The sequence below is a fragment of the Canis aureus genome, chromosome 11 (assembly GCF_053574225.1).
Source record: "Canis aureus isolate CA01 chromosome 11, VMU_Caureus_v.1.0, whole genome shotgun sequence".
Taxonomy (NCBI): domain Eukaryota; kingdom Metazoa; phylum Chordata; class Mammalia; order Carnivora; family Canidae; genus Canis; species Canis aureus.
The window spans coordinates 29969545-29987919 of NC_135621.1; the positions used below are offsets into that span (position 1 = coordinate 29969545).

General features: G+C 56.9%; 1 long non-coding RNA gene across 1 annotated transcript; it reads left to right on the forward strand.

Moving 5' to 3' along the window:
- Window positions 1-4773: 4773 nt before the first annotated feature.
- Window positions 4774-18088, forward strand: LOC144323767 (uncharacterized). The gene is made up of 7 exons (XR_013389122.1): window positions 4774-11294; window positions 11595-11704; window positions 12961-13049; window positions 13718-13899; window positions 16387-16587; window positions 17297-17353; window positions 17631-18088. It is a non-coding gene; the product is annotated as an uncharacterized LOC144323767 (long non-coding RNA).
- Window positions 18089-18375: the final 287 nt, after the last annotated feature.

An 18375-nucleotide genomic window follows, 5' to 3' on the forward strand; every position in this document is an offset into this window, starting at 1 on the left:
ATCTTAATGCCGATGTGAATCCTACAAACGTGACACGTGGGTTTCGTACCTACTTATTCTTCCTGGGGGAGGAGGTGTTCTTCCAGTGACGAGACACATGTCACCCAACGAGTCTGCCTTGTGGGCACTTGGGGGTAAAACCTTCTTGCTGACTGGGGCTCCCACGTACCGGAGATTTCAGCTGGGGTCTGGGATCTGGGCGCTATGGACAGAGGAGACCCCTCTTTTTACACTTTCCGGGTTGTGCCACGGAAGCCAGTGTCCGCAGGTGATCTGGTTCTTCTGTCTTCTCCAGGAAGTTTACTGCCCCATCCTGTCTTTCTGGCCTTGAGTTGCCCCCTCAGGACCGCCGTCTCCTCAAGATTCGCCAACAGTCCTCCCGCAGACGCGGGCTCCCACTTGGCAGCATGCTCCCGGGATGGCTCTCTGGGCTCGGCCCGGGTTTGGTTTGAAGGAGTTCACAGTTCTAGGGTTATTCTGTGACCTTCTCATAGCTGCGGGCCAACAAATTTGCTCTTCTATTCAGTCCCTTAGCTCAGGTCCCCTCCCCTGGGCTCCCACCTCCCCTTACTCCACAGCAGCAAAATCTCTTCCTCTGGAGATGTCTGCAAGCTCAGCCCTGTGCCTGCAGGGCACTGGGGACGTCACTGGGTCTTGGCTGGTTCTCAGAGGCAAGTCTCTGCAGGCACGGTCCTGCGCACCCCAGCCACTGGCCCGTGACCCCCGGGACCTGGCTTCTCCCAGGCCTGCCTGCCTCTTGGTTCTGCCTCGGGTGGTCAAGGTGTCTGTGGGACCCCAAGGTAGCCTCTTGCAGGCCACAGCCAGGGCAACCTCAGGCCGGGCTGACCCCTGACCTGGGCTCCTGGTTGCCTCATTCCCCAGCTGCCCTTTCCTGCACAGCTAGGAACCGCCCCTGCTCCTTCAGGGATCAAGAGATGCAACTTGTCTCTGGCCGGGCAGGGAGTTCAGGTCTTCATCCAGGGAAACCCTCGCTCAGGTGGGGCCTGGGCAAGCCCCACCTCCTCGTTTCCCCAGGACACCCTGTGCATGGACCCCTGCTCTCCAACTGCTGCCAACAACCACCACCTCCCCTTCCCCACCCGCCCCCGGAAGCCCTTGGATTCAGCCTGGATCGCTATGGGGGTCCTCTGAGTGGACTCGCTGGCGCCCAGCTATTCTTCTGTGAGTGATGTCACACGGTGGCACGTGGCAGCTCTGACCCCGGGTCAGGTGTCCCCATGGCCCTGGTGGCCCTTGGCCAATGGGTCTGTGCTGATCGCTTTCACCTCCCTGAGAACTGGTGTGCACTGGGGGATCTTTCTGGAAAAGCCCTGTCTGAGCCCGTGCTGGCGTCCCATCTCCTCTCAGCTACCCTGGGGCACCCCGCCCTGCTGTCTCAAAGTGGCAGCTGCCTGGCCCACAGTCTCCTGAGACTGCTGCTTCTTGGCTCTTACCAAGCAGCCCATAGCTCGTGTCCTGTTTCCTGGGAGAAGGTTCGGGATGAACTTGCGTCGTGGGATGGGAGAAGAGAGGGGCATGTCTGCTGGAGGGGTCAGGGTAGGGGGCAGAGTCTGGGGTCTCATAAGCTCTAGCATCTCAGGCCTGCAGCTGGGGCTGCCCTGGGGTCCCCCAGCCTGGCTGAGGCTTGAGGCCACGGCACTCAGCGGCTTTCCCCTAGCCCTGTCTGAGGCCTCCTCCTGCATCGTCTGTAAGGATGGAGCACTGCTAGCCCCTCCCTCTGGGAAGGCCCTTGAAGTCTATTCCTGGGCAGCAGCAGCACTTGAGGCAATTTCAGAGTAGCTGAGGTGCTTTTCTCGAATTTTTAGACAATGGGGTTGGAGAATCCAGTTCTGGGTCTGGACTTTCTCTTGGCCCCAATTCACCCCATTTCCCAGATTTCAAGTGCCCAACTGTAGCTTGTAGGTCCCCCTGAATTTGCTGTCTTCCACATGGATGAATGCTTGTTCCTCCAGGGAACAATGCTTGTTCCTCCTCTAGCCCCACAGGCACTTTTACCTGCAAGAAAGGAGACCTGGTGCCAGATGTGAGGCAGAGGTGAAGGTTCTGGGCTTCTACATTCACTGGGTCTTCCTCCTCCTTCCGAGGGTCACTCTGGAGCCTGTTCCTGGCCCTGTTCCAGCCTTGCCCCCCCCCCCCCCCCAGAATTCAGTTGTGGTGTTGAGCTCTAGGAGCATCCTCTCCTTCATGCTTGTCTTGGGTCCCAGAACATCCCGACATGAGTCCCAGATGGCAGGGTCTCTGGCTGGTTGACTCAGAGCAATCTGCCTGCCCTCCACTCCTCACTGGAGAATTCTGTGACTTGATCTATGGGGTCCAGTCTCCAGGTGAAGTTCGGGGCTGCCTCTCTGGCCTGGGCTGGGTCCCCCTCCTCTGCCCCTAGGCCTGGGGCCCCAGCCTGCTGTCTGTGAACCTCCCTCCTCAGTGCCAAGTCCGCAGCTCCCCTCTAAACTGGAGGCCCTGTCCCAATCTTTCTCGGACTTGAAGAGCCCTTCCCTGCATCTCTGACAGCCCGTCTCCGGTCCTCCTGGTTCTTGCCGAGCTAAACAAGATCAGGTGTGACGGGGGTTGCATGGTGACAGGGATGCGGATGTGGGAAGTTGTAGCCTCTCAAAGTCCCTGACCTCGACATCCTTGCCTACTCTTTCCCTGACCTACAGTTCCAGCAGCCTCCCGTCCCCTCGTGTAAAGAGCTACAGGAATCTGGAATGGCCCAGGACATAAAACTTGCTCTCCACCCCTTCCTCCTCTCGCTTTGGCAGACAATATTTCCATTTCCTAGCCTGTATAATAGCCATGAATGTAGGGACTTTGGCGTGGGCTCTGCTGCAGGGAATGGAATTCTCTAGAGCTAATCGAAGCAGGAAGGATTCATGGGAGGAGACTAACAGGTGTACAGAGGACCCAGATTCGAGCTTGTGCTTTCCGGACGGACATTCCCCCAGGCCATCTGTGAGCCTGCTGCTCCCTGGTCCCTTAGGAAGCCCAGAGCTGCCGGCACCGGGACCACCACAGCCAAATGGGCGATGGTGGAAGCTGGTGCTGGGCTGAGGGCTCCCCCGCTGAAACCGGAACGGGGGTGGGGGGGAGGGAATGGCACAGAAGCAGAAGCCTGCCCTCTGCCCCCTTTCCTCCTTCCACACCTCTCTGAAGAGTATGTGACCTGCAGAGCCAAACCACCTCTGGCCCTCAGCTTCAAGATGGTCTGGGCAGGTGGCTTTTCACTTGGGTGGCTGTGCCAGCAGGGTGCCTGGCAGGAGGGCGGGGCAACCCCTCCCATCTCTTCCCGGGGCCAAGTTGCCTTTAATTCCCATGGCAACCGTGTGAAGTAGGTGCTTTAGCTCTGTTTTGGGGGAACAGGATCTGAAACAGGAAGTTCCTTGAGCTGGTAAGGCTTTGTCAAGAACGGCCGGCCGGAGCCCGCCACGTTTCACTCCCAAGCCTTGCTTGTTCCTCTAGGTATCTTCTTCCAGATATCCCCTCAGGTCAAGGTTCACAGGCCCAAGGCCAAGGTAGGGCGCTGCAGGACCTCCCACCCTGGAGGCCAGCAGAGAGTGGAGCGCAGGCCCAGGGCCTGTGACCGGCCTGGGTCTTGAACTTACATGAAGCTGTCCCAAGGCCCGCCAGTGCCTGCATTCTTGATTCTTGCTGTTAAGATCCTGGTTACTGCTGGGCTCTCTGTTATGGATCCTATGTTTCAAGTTGAGAAGAAGTCCAGAAAATAGGGGTTGGGGAGAACCTTCTCAGGTCATAGGGAGCATGGCATGACCTGGGAGGATGGAGGTCAGATCTTAGGATGTTTTGACTAGGCCCCAGAGATGGGAAGGGGAGGAGGCAGAGGGGTCCAGGGTCAAGAGGGGCTCTAGCTCGGGCTGTGCACATCAGAGGGTGTGCTCTAGCCCTCTAGCCCCCAGCTCCCCCTCAAGGGGCAACAAGTCTGCAGGGCCGACGGGTGCATGCCCGGGGCCTCATGGCTTCTAGACCCTGCTCAGAATACCTGGGATCCTGACATTGTCTGCCTAGCTGGCCCTAGACCTGCTGCCAGGTTCTGTCCTCTCAAGAGTGGACTGTGCTGCCCATGTGACGCCCCCCCCTCGCCAGTAGGAGGAATGGCCAAGGGTAGCTGCGGGCCTGTGGTGTGTGGACAGAGCTTGGAGGTGTGGGTTGGAGGATTACAGGCATCTGCAAGAGCTCCCTTAAATTGTGGGCTAGTGCTGAGGGTGAGAAGGGAAAGGGGGGGAGGGTTGTGCTTTGGGCCAGGAAAAAGGGCTCTCAGGGCCACCACACTCAGAAGTCTCAAGAATTTGAAATTCAAATCTGTCATAGGTCATTAGGAAGGTGTATTTGCGTCAAAGCAGGAGGATGTCCTCACAGTTTGTTAGCTTGATTTATAACTGTCAAATATTTAGATGACAGTATGTGAGCTTCCCTCTGTGCTCTGGCCCAGGCTTTGCAAGCACCAGGGGCGGGCCTGAGCTCAGGGCTCATGGAGCCCACCAGGGTGGCAGATGGTGCGGCACGGGCCCACTGTGCAGGAAAAGTCTCTATAAATGGTGTCAGACAAGGAAATGGTTTTGCTTTTTTGTGTCTGGGCAGGAGCAGGTGGGCTCGAAAGTCGGTCACAGAGGAGGGAATGACCGTGTGAGGCGGGGCGGGGATGGAAGTGAAGATGGCCCAGCTTGGGCCCAGAGTTGGGAGGCGGGGGGTGGATTTTGTCTCCCAGGGGAAGAGGGATGATGGAGCTGGCTCCTGAGGGGGTGAGGTGTGGGGGTAAGGGGAGGTCAAACAGGCAGTTAGCGTTGGTGCTATTGTCCTGACCCTGAGGGTCCACCCACGAGCCTTGCCCTATGTGCCATCTGGGGCACCGTCCTGGCTGGCATCTGCCGTGGAAAAACTTAAAGGAGACACGGCCTCGTCCCTTGGAAGCCAAGAGAGGCTGGGGTGGAACAGTGGCGATGGACGCCCAGGGGTGGGGGGCTGCCTGGATGCCACTATCCCCTTCACTGTCTCTAAAGTTCCCTTCACATCCTCTAGATGAGGATTAAAGGCAGAATGTAACCCTAGTACCTAGTGGGGCCTCATGTGGCTTGGTCTCTGCAGCGGATGCCGTTCCAAAAAGCCCAGTCCAGCCATCGAATAGCAAGGGAAGGGGACGCTGCTCTTCCCTGGCTCTCTCGAAGGACATCAGGATTGCATGTAGGATTCATGGCGATCCTTTTCAGAGGCCTCTCTTTAATCTGTTCATTTGTCTCATGCCTAGGAACTGCTCCCACACTCCCTCCCTCCACTTCTCTGGTGTTGCTGCTGTTGCTCTGCTCCTGGCATTCCCCCCTCCCCAGTTTTGGTCCACGGGTACCCCCCTTCCCAGCCCTTTCTGGCCTAAGGACCATTCTGACTTTGGATGTGACATCGCCTCACCAGTGTTCCTTTAACAGTTGCCAACCAATCCCCACATAAGTCCCTGAGCTGTCACAGTGCCAGGCCTGCTGTTGGCTGCTTTGCTGGAGTAGGGGGTGAGTGGTCCATGGCTCCTGCCCTGAAGGAGCTCACCTCAGGGACAAAGCACCTTCTATGTGTTGGCACTGTGTTTGCACATGATGCTAACCATTTAAACCTCGCAATAGTGCCATGAGGTGGGCATCAGGTCATTAGATCTTTGCAGCATGCTCATGAGAGACACGGTGCTATTCTTATCCTCTGTGTATAGACCAGGGGACCGAGGCTCAGCAAACACTAATTAATATAGGCAAGGCCAGACTCACACAGCTCATGCCCCTGCCTCAGGCCTGGCTGCCCCGACCACCCATCAGTGGATGATGACTCATCCCAGGCCAGGCTGTCAGCCAAGGGCAGAAGTGACCACCAGAGCCTGGAAAGGAAGGTGAGCCTGGAAAGGAAGGAAAGGGAGTATGGTGACCTGAGCACTGAGACTTGGGAGAAGCAGTCCTACAGGGCCCGGCCCAGTGAAGCCGCCCAGGAATGTCAGCCGAGAGCAGGAGGGTGTGATGCAGTGATGGAAGCACACGCTTTGGCTCAAAGAAACAGGCCCCAGAGAAGGTGTTGGGAGCTGGGGAGGCAGAGAGGCTGGGGGTGGGATAAAAAGAAAAAGGCTGTGCTGGGGGCATGGGAAGGTGGGTGCTGGCGGCTGGCTGCCTGGCCAGGGGACCTCCCACCACCCAGCTCCTTCCTCTCCTTCTCTCCCTGCCCCTGGTTGGATGGTGAAGTCCTACAGATTGTATCTTCAGTGTTCCTAGAGTCACCCCTCTCCAATGGGGCCTGACCCCAGGCCTCCGTCTCTCTCTTGGGTCCCTGCAATAGCCAGAGAAACACATGCGTGCACCAAAAGTGCCTGCTCATTGATTCTCTACTGAGTGCGCTCTCTGGGGCCCCAGGGCTTCAGATACCATCCATATGTTGGTGACTCTTCAGCTACACATCCTGCTCAGACACCCCTGGTGTCCCTTCCCCGCCAACCAGGCCTCCTGCTTCTGCATAAGTGGCACCACTCAGCCACCCTAGTCAACATCAGGTGGTCTTTACTGAGCTGTCTCCTCACTCCCACATGGGGTGCTGCAGTGTGGGCCACACACTTTCCCCCAAGGGCCCATCTTGAAGTTGACCATACCCTCCACGTTGGCCAAGCCACATTGCCCTTCACCTGGGCCCTTGCAGCAGCCTCCAAACTGGGCTCCCTACCTCTGTCCTGAGCCTCAGGCCCTCCCCTTGCAGCTGCCAGAGGAACTGTGGTGGTCATGCATCTGATTGTGCCCTCATCTGCTGAAAGAGGCCCCCCTGCTTCCCTTAGCCAGGCCGAGAAGGTTCTTAGCCAGGCTGAGAAGTTTCTTCACCCAGGCATGCTGTTCTCTCTGTGGGGGGTTTCCTGCTGGACCTCCATTTCTCCCTTCTTCCTACCCATAAAGAATCCTCCTTTTGTTCATGAGAGTCCTCCCCTTGCCCCAACCCCACTGACACACAGCGTTGGACAGGGCCTGGTCCCTAGCCCGGGGCCAGGCTGGATTGGGCTAAGTCAACTGTGGTGGTCCTACCCCCCTTGCCAGTGATTGGTTTAGGAATGGCCATGGGACCTGGCTCCCACCAGGGAAGGGACACCTGCAGGTGGGCTTTCAGGGGGCAGGGCCCAGTCCTCCTGTGGATACCCTGTTGGGTCTAATTGGGATGCAGATACCTGGAACCACGGCAACCTTGTGGCCATGAGGCTCCTCCCTGCAAGCCAAGGTGACACACTGGGAAGGCCAAATGGAAAGAGAACAAATTCTGTATTTGAAGAAATGGCGGAGCCAAGGGACCCCTAGGCCTGGACCTGCCTGCCCCTGACTTCTTGTGAGATGACGTCTCTTTCATTGGAACTCGCCAGAGTAGGGGGCTTGGGGCTCCTTGTAGCGTATGCAGACCTACACCATCCACGTGTAACTCCTCTTCCTGGACACTGTGCTCAGTTTGGGCTCCGTGTCAGCTCACAGAGGGACAGAGCTGCCTCTAGGGCCGATGGCAACCATGGGCCACGTTAACAGAAGCACAGGGTCCAGGCTGGGGGAGGGGAAGGCTCTGTGCTCTTCTGTCCTGCCTGGACCCCACCTGGGGAGACTGTGGTTACTCTGCCGTGACTGCTCCAGGACGGAGCGTGACCTACTGTGGTCCATCTGCAGAGAATGATACCACTTGGAAGGGTCTGGGAATCTTCCTCATTCAAAGGGCAGGTGAGAGAACAGGCTATGGGCCGGCAAAGCGAAGGCTCACGGGAGGCCTCACTGGTGTTTGGAGGATGCAAGGATGTGCGTGCGCAGGGCTGCTGAGGGCCAGGACCGGCCATGAGCGGGCGAGGGAGCGAATGACAGTAGAGTGAGTTGTGCTGACAGCTTGGGGCACCCTCGACTGTCAGGGGGCCTCCCTCTCACTTGGGGAACTTGGTGGAAGCACAAAGGCCCAGGCCCTCCCTGCCTTTCAAGGAGCCCGGCTCCTGAGCTCCTAGCACTCCAGGGGACCGCGAGGCCCTCCAGCATCCCGGACCCCCTGGCTCGGAGGAAAGGAAGCCAGCATTTGGTCTGGCGTCGATTTTGACACAAATCCTCAGGGCCGGGCGTTGTTGTCACAGACTGTTTTGGTAAGTAGTGAGTCCCCCGTATGAAGCATAACTGAAACTAGGGTAACAGATGCAGTAGGAAAACGAGAGTGCTGGAAGGATGGTTCTTAGGCGGTAAAACAAAAATGGCCAAGAAACCTCCCAGTGTGTCAGAGCTCACTAGCAGTCCTCCTATATCCACCTTCCCTTCTTCCAGAGGAGCAGAACCCCTGAGTTTTGTCCGGCCATGTGGTTGTCTAGAAAAAAGACACTCCCTAGCCTGGCGTCGAGGTGAGGCCATGTGCCCGAGTTCTGGCCAGTGAGAAGTAGCAGATTCCCGGAACCCCCTTAACAAGACAGCTGGTAGGTACTCTTTGTCTCCTTCCCCTTTATCCTTCATTTCTGCTGTTGGCAGGAAGACAAGATGTAATGGTCGGCGCCTCAGCAGCCCCCTCAGACTGTGAGATCTTGGCGACAGAGATCATATGCAGCAAAGTAACAAGAGAAAGAGTCAGGTGATGCCACCATGGAGTAGAACTATCACGCCAGCTCCAGCCTGCCAACCTCAAGATTTTAGAGCAACACGCTTCTGGCTTAGTTCTCTGTTCTTTGTACCTATGGCTAATTCTGATAAAAATGCAAACTAAGACCAGTAACTCTCATTTTTTATTCACGAGATTAGCAAGAATGAAAAGATTGTTGTACCACCAGAGACAGCATAGCACCGTGGTTAATATCCCACCTGGGCTGGACTCCTGCCCTGGACTGACCAGCTGTGGAAATGTGGATCAAATATGTCATATCAGTGCCTTGTGCCTTTTTTGGGTGTGTCTTCATTTGAAAAAAAAAATGGGGGAAAACCAACGTGAATCTGTTGAGTCTTTGCGAGAAATAAATTCTGAGAGCAGTGCCCGGTACAGGGCACGCGTGCAAAGGTGTGCCTCTCCTGTTACCACCGAGCTGCCACCCTGTGCTCATGTGCAGGGGCAGAGGGGCTGTGGTCACACTTGGTCAGAGGGAGTATAGAGTGTATAAAGTGTAGACAGCTGTTTCAGAGGGCTCTGGGCCCTATCAAAACTTCAAAAGTACATATGAGACTCTTTTCAACAGGTCCCCTCGAACCTGGCAATCGGCCCTAGGAACCCAAAGCCTTTGGGGCCAGATGTATTCCAGATTTTAGGGATTTGGTGCACATGCCCCATTCTGTGTCACTGCTGCACAGGGTCTGGGGGAGCTTTGTGCTGCGGCCTCCTGGGGACCTTCAGCCCCCTCTTGGCTTCAGCCTCCTGCAGACAGTGGCCCCCCTCAAGTGCAGCTGGGAGGTCTTGGGGGAGTGTGTGCTCCCGTGGGGGCCCCCTTGGTGGAGAGGGCCCAGGGGCAGGTGGGTAAGTGCACGGCTGCCTTCAATCCTTCCGCAGGAGGTCCCAGAGGGCTCCACCTCCCTGCTCCTCGCCCCCTGGCCCTCTGCAGTGACTCTTGTTTTGGCTTTTCCAGGTTCCTCTCACTCTCCCCCAGTCCCCGCCTCCTGCTTCCTGGCATCACCCTCCAAATAAGCCACCTGCACCCAAGTCCTATCTCTGGCTCTGCTTTTGGGGGAGCCCAGCCCCAGATGCCCTCACCCCCTATGAAACACAGTGTGTCTTCAGCAAGCTGCATCCATACAGAGAAACCAAGACTTTAAGTAGCCTCCCATCAATGAGGGTCAGGTTTGTTGCCAAATCGGTAAAGAAAAGGGCCTTGGTTTTCAGAGTGTTTGGATCTGGCAGCTGTGGGTAAGGGCCTCGCCTCAACTCACCTGCAATATGGAGGCGTGGCCTCTCCTGCTTGGTTCAGCCAAGGGACTAGAGAACTTCCCATTGTCAGGGACTGCTCCCAGGAGGCCCCAAGGACACAGCAGTTACCATGACCTTGAGGTCCTGCCCTCAAAGAGCTGACATCCAAGTGGGAAGAGACAGTTGATCAATCCAGGTATGGAAGGTGATTTGGCTTCTGGCAACAACAGGAGAGGAGATCCGAGGTGGGAAGACAAGGCTGCATTTGATGGGGTTCCATCCTGTAGCCAGGATGATGTCTGAGTGGGGATCTGACTGGTGAGAAGGAGCCCTGGACACTGATCCAGGGGGGAACAAGCAGATGCAAAGGCCCTGAGGCAGATTAAGGGTAGACTTGTTTGAGGAGGAGCAAGGAAGCCACAGGGGGAGGCACAAGAGCTGGCTGGGAGATGGAAAGCAGGCCTGAGCTAGAGAGTCTCCACTGTCTGAGAGCAGAGGGGTGTACTGAAGGGCTGGGTGGGGGGAGGCAGGAGCGCGGTGCCCACTATCTGATTTGGAAGATCCCTTTGCTTGCTACTCCGGGTGGACAGGAGCATTAGCAGCAACAGGGCAAATTCAGAATGAGCCGAGTGGTGTTGGCTGCCAACACCAACCCCCCACGTCCTCGCCAACCATATCCATGCCCTCTCCACAACAGGAATGAGACCCCCGGCCACCACCATGGGTGCTCCTGATTGGTCTAAGGGGGACCACAGCCACAGTCAGTGGTCAGGTGTGTGCACAAGACCAGTCCCTGCCAATGAAACATCAGGAAAAGTCAACAGGGGTGGTTCTGGGGGAGGCCTGGGGACACAGCTGGCTTGGGGTGACACCTGCAAGGAGCTAGGGAGCCAGCAGAAAGAGGGAAGGGGCTGCCCCCGCACCAGGGACCTGAGTCACTACATGTTTCCTGCTGAGCCACCCTGGGAATGTGTTGCTGGTCCACGTGGGACTGAGCCCTTTAGCTCTCCTCAGCAGAAACCTCCAGATGGACGACAAGCAAAAGGTCCATCGGAAGGGAGAGTCTAACGAATCAGGGCCTGTCTGCTGCGGATTATAGCAGAGCCACTGCAGAGAGTGAGAGGGGACCTCGTGTCCCGAAAGGGGCCCAGCCACAAGAGGTGCCGTTGGTCCTCAACCTGAATGATGTCTGTCCCCGAGGTCAATTGCCAGACTAAGCAAATAGAAATGCAGGGCAACCAGTTAAATTTGAATTTCAGACAAACAATAGATAATTTTTTTTTAAAGTAAAAAAATCTCGGAGATGGAGCATGTTAACTGGACGGACGTCCTGTGTTTTTTCTGGCAACTGTACTCCCGGGGAACTTTTTGCTCTGCCTGGAGACACTTCTTATCGAGGGTATTGGGAGGAACAAGGCTGGCAGGTAGGTAGAGGCCAGGGATGCTACTGTACGCCCTCCGGTGCAGAAGACAGTCCTCAACAAGGAGTTATCCCGCCCCAAATGTCAGTAGTGCCAGGGTTGACAGCCTCTGTCTTATATGGAAAACAGCAACCTGATAGGATATGATAGAGTCCTGCACGCGCACACGTGTGTTTTAAATCCAACTAAACTACACAGTTGCATAGAAAAAGAAATGGAAGCTCCCACCCCAAAGTCATGGGGGTAAGGAGTGCATATTACTTCTCCATCTAAATATTTCTGCAATGCTTTATTCTTTTAAAGTTGATATATTTGAAGTTACCATATATGTGCACAGAAAGTACACGGATCAAAATGTGACATTTTTCAGAAAGTGAACACACTCATGACGCAGCCCTCCAGAGGAAGACACGGTAGGTGACCAGCCCTCCATGAGTCCCCCCTCCCCGCCCCTGCCCTGTCCCCTTCCCTTCTCTGGCTGCCCTGCCAGGATCAGGGCTCTCCTGACTCCTAACCTGTAGGACCCGTGTGAACGTCCTACAGATGGAATCATGCAGTATGTAGTTGTAGTCCTCTGTCTGGCTTCCTTCCCTCAGCACTATGTCTGTGAGATTTGCTCCTGTTTTTCTTTAAAGATTTTTAAAAATTTATTCATGAGAGACACAGAGAGAGGCAGAGACACAGGCAGAGGGAGAAGCAGGCTCCCTGCAGGGAGGCCGATGCGGGACTTGATCCCAGGACCCCGGCTGGGATCATGACCTGAGCTGAAGGCAGATGCTCAACCTCTGAGCCACCCGGGTGCCCCAGATTGGCTCCTGCTGAGGGTGACGTCGCGCGTACTCACGGCTGTGAAATGTATCACAATTTATTCATCCCTTCTCCTGTTGACGGACATGGGGGTTGTTCCCAGTTTGGTACCATGAGGAATAAAGCTGGTACAAACGTGCTCTCACAGGTCTTTCGGTGGGCAGGTGGGCCCATTCCTGACAGGTTCCCACCTGGGCAGAAACCATTCGGCCAGAGGGTGCGTATACATCCAGCTTTATGACCAGAGGGCGTCCCAAGTGCTGGTGCCCATTTCCACGTCCGCCAGCCGTGTGTGCAAGTCCTGGTTGCCGGCCCTCCACACGCTCTAGCTATTTCATTTTAGTTCCTCTGGTGGGCGTGGACGTTGGCAATCAGTGTGATTTCAATTTTGCGTTTCCCTGATAATGAAGCTAAGCCCGTGCTCACCCCCGGGGACCTGACCATCCCCTTTTATGAAACACTCATTCAGGTCGCTGGTCCACTCTGCTCTTAGGTCATCTCCTTTTCTCTCTTTGATTTGTAACGGAGTCCTGTTGGCGACTATCTCTCCCCATTGTGCGGCTTGCCTTTTACCCTCACTTCCAGGGCTGTGTCCTTTCCTGGACCCTGACATCATCCAGGTTCAGGTAATAGAACGGGGACTCTCTGAATTGACTCAAGGCGGACGAGGTCACAGACGCCCTTGGCATAATAAGGTCCAGGAGAAAGAACAGCTGGAGGTCAACCTTTGCAGAGTGAAAGGCCTGGTTGTCTTTTCCAAGTGCTGCTATTGGACTAGACTCCCCCGGGGTGGGGGTGGGGGGCTGCTGCTCCTCCCCCCAGGGCCTGAGCACCCCTCTGCCTCCCCTCCGTCCCCCACCAGGGCAGTTGCAGAACTGACAAAGCTGAGAAGGCTGGATGCAAGAGGAGGCGGAAAACTTCGGAGGGAAGAAGGAATTACAGAGAACTAAGGTACCGAGTAGATGGGGGGCGTGTTTGTGCAAAGGAAATGTGAAAGGGGCAGAGAGTCCTGGGCAAGTGCTTCCCGCTGTCAAGGATGGAACCCCCCCCCCCACCGTGACCCTCTGTGTGCCAAAACCCCTTCTCTCCATGCTGCCCTCTGCCACCAGCGCCACCAGTGTCTCTTCACTGCACAGAGACACATGCCCAGCTTCTGTTCTCGCCACCCCATCCCTAAGCACCCACGTTATACCAGCAGCCAGAGTATCGAGATCAGTTAAAATGAACAAAAGAACACATTTCTCTCGTGCTTAAAACCTTAGAATGCATGTGCTTAGAATGCATTGCCAATAATTTCTAGAGTCAACCCAGGCAAGACATGATCTGGCTTGGGCTGGATCTTTGACCACCCTCCACTCCAAGCCACGCTGGGCACCCACTGTTCAGACAACCACATGTTTCAGCCTCAGGGCCTTTGCATGTGCTGTTCCTGCCGTCTAGAATGACATGCTCCAAACCTTTTCATGTTGGCTTCTTGTCATTTGGGCCCTTTCTCAGTGTCACCTCCCCTGGGTGTCTTCCCAGAGCTCTTGAATCTGGCCCTGCTCCAAGTCACTATCCCCTCTCTCTTATATTTCCTCCCATTATACTCACATTGAAATGATCTATTTGTCTGCCAGGTTCCTTGCCATGTCCCCAGAGTCCCAGCATGTACACAGCACACAGTAGGAACTTGACAAGGATTCTCCTCTGAAGGCTGCTGGAGTCTGGACTGATGGGAGGTCCCCTGGGATCCTGTGTAGGCCCTCCCTGCTGAGGGAACGTGCATTCTGGGGAGGACACTAAAAGACTGCTTGCTGGGGTTAGTTATTACCTGGGTAAATAAACAATCATTACAAAAAGTAATATTAACTAAAGAAGGGATGCCTGGGTGGCTCAGTGGTTGGGCATCTACCTTCGGCCCAGGGCATGGCCCCGGGATCCCGGATCGAGTCCCACATTTGGTTCCCTGCATGGAGCCTGCTTCTCCCTCTGCCTGTGTCTCCATCTCTCTCTCTCTCTTTGTCTCTCATGAATAAATAAATAAAATCTTAAAAAAAAATTACTAAAGAAAATCACAGAGCTAGGTGAACCATCGTGTCCCCCACCTGTGCCAAGGTCCAACATCTCTGAGGTCTCAGGAGCCCGCACAGGAGGCTGAGATGGGGGTTGGCTTCAGATGGGAGCATGTGGGGGAGGGCAGAGTGCTCCTTCCAGCTCCAGTCAGAGGCCCCCTCCTGGGCTGTCTGTGGAGGGAGGGGAAGAGGGGGAGGGGGAGCTGGGTAACCTGAGTGCCCCTCCCTTGACTGCCAGCCCAGAGCCAGGGAGCCTGGGGGCCTCAGGAGGTGCAGAAACGCTTGTCTGTTCAGGAGCCAGGCAGGAGCAAAGATGCATGAGTAGGTCCCAGGGATCCAAACTCTGTGCTTGGCCCCAAACCATTCAGAGTAAAAACAAAAACAAAACAAAACAAATAATGAGACCAGCCACCAGGACAGGTTTGGAGTGAACAGCTGGCGGCCTGTTGCTTTGGACGGAAATTTGAAAGGTGTGGAGGCCACATGGGTGGGCTTCAAGGAGGAATCTCGTTTTTATAGATGGGTAAACTGAGGCCCAGAGGGGGCTGGGCAGGGATGCTGCTCTCTGGACTAGTAGCCCAGTGCTCTTTCCTCCAAGCTTTGGATTCTGCTGATAGCCAGAACTCAAGGGAGGAGATGGGGGCACTTGGTGGGGTGTGGGGGAGTGGGGCGGGTGCCGGCTCCCCTTGAGGGGAAGTGAAAGGTGTCTGCAGGCCTCAGAGGAGGGGGAGCAGCAGGGGAGTGGGATCATCCCCAGCAAGCAGCCCTGCCTGTGCTGGGAGAGGTAAGGGAGGAGGAGGAGCAGGAGGAGGGCAGGGCTGGGGGCATTAGGATTCCAGGCAGCTGCCGACACCCAATTTTCCAGCTGGGTGCCCTAGCCTGTTCTCTGAGCATCCTGCCAGAGCCAGTCTAATTGACAGGGAGAGAGGAGGCTGCTGGGGGGTGGGAGCAGCGGGAGTGGGAAAGGAAAGGGGGAGAGAGGGAGGGAGGGGTGGGGAAAAGGGAGGAAGGAGGCAGGAGTAGAGGGGGGTAAAGGGGAGAAGGGGTGGAAGCAGGTGGACACAGACCTGTGAGAGGAGGGTTTGCAGGTTGATGCAGCTGAAAGGCAGTCAGGGCCACCCCCTGGTTTAAGGGAACGCCCAGAGAGAGGCAGCAACTTGCCTGGGGTCACGCAGCCGACAGGAGGCAGGAGCCATAGAGACAGGGGCAGAGGTTTCCTGACTGAGGCCCCAGGAGGGAGAGAGACTCCCAGAGGAGAGGGAGAGGCCTCTGGGGGGTGGAGCCGCCCTGGCCTCCTCCCAGGGCCTGGGGAGGTGCAGGGATGGTTGGCTTCTGACAGGTGGGCAGAGGGGTAGGAGGCCGGCATGGGTGCCAGAGCTGCCCCCGCCAGCTGCCAGGGGTGACTGGAGTAATTAGTGCTAATGACAGGATCAGGGACTTGGGTGTCACACCCTCAGCCCTCTGGGCCTGCAACCCTGGGAGGGGCTGGCGGGTGGTGGGAACAGATAGGAGGGTGGGGGGCTGCCCAGGCCCTGCAGCCCCCAGGTGACCCAGATCCCTCTCGGGATGCTCCCCAGCAGCGCTGGCTGGGTGTGTGGTGAGCTTTTGTTTGCTCGGCCACTGGGCTGATGTCACTGTGTCCCGGCCACCCACCCACCCGTCACTGGGTGCCCACTGAATGGCACGCTGGGGGCTGGCAGCAAACTCCCTCAGGCCTCAGCTTTGCGTGGAGTTTCCAGGGGCCAGACATCATCTGTTTCTTGCCCCCTCCCTGTTGCTGCTACTTGGCCCCTTCCAGGCAAAGGTGGCCCAAAGAGGGACTTGGCCTTGGCTGGTGCGGCAGGTTCCCCTTCCACCTCTCTCCGGGTGTGTCTGGGCCCCGGGCTAGGTCGGGTGTGCAGGTGGGCATTGACCCCCCCCCCCCCCCCCCCGCGCCTTGTCCCTCCACCAGGGCTGCCCTTGGCTGCTGCCCCTGGGGGGCAGGGCTGGGGGCTCCTCCTTACCCCCTGGGATCCCAGAACCCACAGAGGGTCTCTGGGGGTGCGGGCAGGAGGCCCACGGCTATTTAGCTTCCAACTGCCGGTCCTCCCCCACCGGATCCCGATCTCCATCCCGATCTCCATCCTGATGATCCCCATCTCAGGAAGCGCTGGCTTCCTCTGTGCCCACCGACTGGGCGCGAATCTCTTCCTCTCTGTGCTGTGCGCAGACACAAGCTTCAGACTTTTATTTAGAAACTCAGAAGCTGAGCCTTAACTTCTGTGGGCATAATCACACCCTGAAGGTGGTGAGTCTGGAATGTTCCGGGCTGGAGAAAGCCAGCAGCGCACGTCGGCAGTGGTGAGAGGGAGATGTAAGCACGGCACACGGGTTGACATGTTTTCTCGTGCAGAGCCTCACGTTGGTGACCCCCCCCACCCTCCGTCAAGTGCCAGGTGATTCTCTGGTGGATGAGGGAGGGGGGAAGGGACCGAGGGATCGGCTGGACCTGGGAGGGAGGAGGGTCCATGAAGGGGTTTCCCTGCCCGGCTTACCCCGTGCCAAGCTGGGAGTCAGGTGTGTGGGTCTAGGAGGGGGTTCAGGCCGGAGGTGGAGATGGGCAGGGCCCCTAGGGAGCTTCTCCAGAACCTCTAGGCATCCTCGAGCAGAAGTAGGCCGGTCTGCCAAACTGGGGCAGGCACAGGGAATCTGGGCCGAGGGCCCGGTTTGTCCCCAGGCTGTGCCTCGTGCGCTGGCACCTCTGTGCTGCCCGCCCCTGCTGGGGCAGTCCAGGGCAGGGCTGTCCGGCCACCCGTTGGTGAGTCCCTGGTGCTCACACGTGCATAGCCCTTTGCTGACCCTGGCTCCATCGTAAGGAACCAAGGCCCCAAGAAGCAGAGTGGCCCATCTCCAAGCCCAGGACAGCTACGTGGCGGGGCCGGGATCTGTCCCCTGGCCTCCCGGATGGTAGGGCTTAGCCTTTTCTAGGCCACCACACTGCTGTGCCCTTCACAGGGGATGGGAGAGGCAGGTAAGCTCTCTAGTCCTGGAGGAAGCAGGTACAGGCCCTCTAGCCCAGAGTCAGGTTGTTGTAAAGGGGATTTGACTATTAGAGAGCTCAGGGAGTTCTTTGCCTTAGAGTATCAGCCATCATGCCTTTTCCAGGGAAATCTGCATCTTCAGAGAGAAATCTTCCAGATGCCAAAGAATGGATTGATAATGGTAGGTCGGAGGCCTGGTGACGAGCTTGCGTGTGTGTGTGTGTGTGTGTGTGTGTGTGTATTGCCACCTACCAGCTGTGCAGCATCGGGTAAGTCCCTTACCCTCTCTGAGCTCAGTGTGTTCACCAATGACATGGAGGCGGCAGGCCCTGGCCCAGGCCCAGGAGCTGCCGGGTCTGTGGGGGGCCACTGGCAGGTGGATGTTGAGTACAGCTGGGCTTCAGGGGCGGGAGGTAAGGGTTGTCATGTCTGTGGTTTTGGTTGTGATCTTTGTCCAGCCAGGCAAGGGGAAGCCCGTGTGGACTGAACGAAGCAGAGTGGTGTGACGGTGGACACCTACCTACTCTTCACATCCAAGGGATGGAGAATAGCTGGGAAGTCCACCCCTTCCAGAAATAACGACAGTGAAGTTGGTCCCACGCAGGATGCCTGGGTGTTTAGGGGAGTAGAGGCAGAGAGGTGGCCGAGGACCCCCGGGGGTGAGGGCCGTGTGTTAAGTGTGCAGTGTGCACACAAGTGTGCGTGTGCCTCGTGTGTGTGCATGGGGTGTTGGTATGTGTGCCTCCCTGTGGATGCCTGTTTTCCGCTGTTGTGGAGAGCACTGCACACAGGCCCCGCAGCCTCTGGCCAAGGGCAGAGGAATTCTTTATTTCCATGGCCTTCCACGGTGATTAAGTCTCCAAACTTTTCCTTAACCATCATTTCTTCAAAATGAAAAATCAAATTGCATCTCCAAGCAGCCTGGAAATCGATTTCTTTCAAAATGAACTTTTGGAGGAGCGATTCCAAAGAGAAATAAGAGGAGGAAGGTGGGAGGGGAGGGGGTGGGGAGGGAGCAGCTGCCAGGGCCTCCAAGGGCCCAAGGGGGTGCCCTGGCCCAGCTGGTGTTCCCCACCCCCCTGCCCCTGCCCTGCCTGGACAGTCTCAGCACCCCCACCCCTGCCGGCCCTCAGTTCTGACCCTGCCCCGGGGGGCTGGCAGCCTGGCCTGGGGGCCTCCGGCAAGTGCCCACCTGCACAGGCC